This window comes from Gracilinanus agilis, chromosome 2 (genome assembly GCF_016433145.1).
Source record: "Gracilinanus agilis isolate LMUSP501 chromosome 2, AgileGrace, whole genome shotgun sequence".
NCBI classification, from domain to species: Eukaryota; Metazoa; Chordata; class Mammalia; order Didelphimorphia; family Didelphidae; genus Gracilinanus; species Gracilinanus agilis.
This window is the reverse complement of record NC_058131.1, coordinates 425874844-425878071: the sequence shown is the minus strand read 5'-3', so window position 1 is coordinate 425878071 and position 3228 is coordinate 425874844.

The window sequence follows — 3228 nt, the reverse complement described above, 5'->3', positions numbered from 1 at the left end:
AATGGATGTCTTCAGAGTGAAGCAATGAGACCAGAAGATAGCCAAAGGATAGGAAGAGAAATAAAGTTCGAGTGAGGTCTGCCTGAAATAGTGGGCCAAATGAGGTCCTAGCCAATGGGAGTGGGGTGGGGAACGGGGCATAAATTCTGGAAATAAAAAAGTTGAAACCTCCAGATCATGATTTCTGGAATTTCAAGAAGATGGCTCAATGTATGAAATCCTTTTGAGTGAAAAGCTCAGTGGTTGGGAGCCAGGCCTAGAGTCCTGGGTTCAAATCTGACCTCAGATACTTCTTAATGGGGTGACCCTGGGCAATCCCACTCCCTATCCTTTATCATTCTTCTGCCTTGAAACTAATATATAGTATTGATTCTAAGATGGAAGGTAAAGGTTAGGGGGAAAAAAAGTTCATGCTAGTCTTTGGAGCCATTGGAAAGGTTTCTGTAGGTATTTGGGTAGGTAGCCTAGATGTGTCTCTCCCCCAGCAGAGAGAGATGGCGTGACACGTGGTCCTAGAAGGCCATCTCTATCCAACTGCTCAATCCCGAAGGGCTGCAGTCGAGGGGTCTATGTCAGTCCAGTGCAGGCACTTCTTGCAAATATACCAAACTTAAGTGGGAAAGATAAAACTAAAGATGGGCATCAACAAGATCCCTTTGGAGATAGGAGTTGAATTCATGGATATTAATTAGTTACTCTCTATCTTCCAGGCAAAATGGGCTTAGTTTAACCAGCCTGCATCAGCTGGGTGTGTTTTTTTTCTGGTCCACATGACTAAATTCCTATCTCCTATTCAAGGTCTACCCCGAGTATGGCATAGACCAGAGGCAGGCGGAGACCCCAAGATAAGTGTGAGGGAGGGAGATGGCAGTGGGAAGGCTGGGAAAGGATGTTCTCCATTTTCCCTGGGCAGCTTACACTGGAAGCCAGAAAAAGGTCTTGGGTGAGAATCGAGAGCATGAGTGAGTTTCCGGTGAACTCTTCACCAAACACCTCTGTTTGCTGGCTCAGGCACTAGCAAGTTTCAGAAAAAAAAAAGCTCTAAACAACATTTGCCTCTGATTCTTTGGGCCAGACACATTGAGTAGCTCAAGAAAAGAGAAAAAAAGGAGAGCTCACACCCTGAAGTTCTTGTTTCCATCTGACTGAGTAGCACAAGTAACGGTTAGTTTTCTGAAAATGGAGCTAAAATACTTATCAATTCTATCAGCTTATCAGCATTCTGATCACTGGGGAAACTTTGTCACCCATCTGTTGTGTCAAATATATTTGGTCCATTTCTGGCAAAATACACATGGCAAAAATAGATTCCCTCATGTCTTCAACCAATTCCCTGGCAAGAAAGGGAGGAATTTCAGTTTCCTGACTAGCTAACAAATCACTAGCTTCTCATCTACACCTTTCTGAGTCAAGAAGGAGCTGTGTGGCCCAGTGGGTTGTGACTCTACCTGGTCTCTGCTTCTGATATGAAAGAAAAAAGTAGCTAAGTCTGTTATCTAGATCTCCTTTCTCCACCCAGAATCATGGGGCAAATAACCCAGTTGCTTGTTGGTTTTCCACAAACTTTCCCAGATGAGCTGATTTCTCAGCATTCAGACAGGACCCATGATGAAGCTGCTTGAAATCCCAGAAGTAATTTTTTCTACTTACGACTTCATTTTCTGAGAGTTTTCTCTTTGTTTCCTTCCGCTGCCTCCTGTTTATGGAAAGTGATTCTCTCAAAAGCTTTGTCACCCTCATCCCCCTCCACCTTCGTATTACACCTCCCTCTGCCCCCTTCCAGGATATATGAGGTAGCGCGCAAATCAATATTAAATTTAGCAACAACTCTGGCCTTATCCATGCCTAGGGAACAAACCCAGGAGCCATCACTGAGGCTAAATGTATTGGAGGTTGGACTGTTACCCATTTAGGTTCTCGTTGGCACCCACGGCATTAAGATACTCTCATGCAGAAGGCAAAAGAATGGAGCCCTGCCTGGGGATGGGCTGAAAAGGGGATAAGAAGGGAGAGGAATCCCAACTGAAGGAAAGGGAGATTTTTTGACAATAGAATTTGTAGAGTTATGCGAGCAAATCTTTCTCACCTTGTGCCCTCATCATCTGTGGTTTTGTTGTTTTTTTGTTTTTGTTTTTCTTAAAATCCTTACCTTCTGACTTGGAATCAATACTAAGCATTGGTTCCAAGGCAGAAGATCGGTAAGGGCTAGGCAATGGGAGTTGAGTGGCTTTCCCAGGGTCACCCAGTTAGGAAGTATCTGAGGTTAGATTTGAACCCAGGACCTCCCATCTCTGAGTGTGGCTCTCCATCCACTGAGCCCCTGTGCTCTTTTTTCTTTTCTTTATTCAGACCTCCAGACCTGAACATAAATAACTATAGAGATGATCATGTGAAAATGAGAGATAAGGCTAGGAATGCTGCCTGAGATTTCATTTAGTGTAAAGAGCTTCCAAGAAGGAGCTTATTCTACAAATTAAGGGCAGTATCTTCTCTGCAATTCTTAAGTCTAAGAGAGCTGCCTAGAGCATTGAAGGTAAGTGTTTGTCCAAGGACACACAGCCAGTAGGTATCAAAGATGAGACTTGAACCCAAGTTCTCCTGGTTCCCAGACACGTTCTCTACTGTGCAATATAGCTTCACTCATAAATGAGCAACTAGTTTCTGAGGGGAGGTCTCAAGATACCCTCCTGACAAACCACCGGTCATAAAAGAGCTAAAACTGAAACACCAATGTTTTATCTAGTCATTGATCTGGAGCTAGAATGTACCTTGTAATACAATTCTGTCATTTACAAACAAGGTAACTGAGACCCAGGGAGATTTAAAGTCACATGGATAGTAAGTATCAGATGCTGAATTTGAATTTAAGACCTCTTACACCACTGTACTATATTTCCCTGTGCCATTGTAGCTTTTATAGGTTGAACTCTAGGGCAGGAGGGAAACAACAAATATTATTAAAAAGACAGTTTAGGGACAGAAAGGTGGCACAGTGGATAGAGTACCAGGCCTGGTGTTAAGAGGACCTATGTTCAAATCTGGCTGTGGACATTTTCTAGCTGTGTGACTCTGGGCAAATGACTTAACAGAATTGCTTGGCCCTTCAGTTTTAGAATGAATACTCAGAGAGAAGGAAAGGAAAGGAAAGGAAAGGAAAGGAAAGGAAAGGAAAGGAAAGGAAAGGAAAGGAAAGGAAAGGAAAGGAAAGGAAAGGAAAGGAAAGGAAAG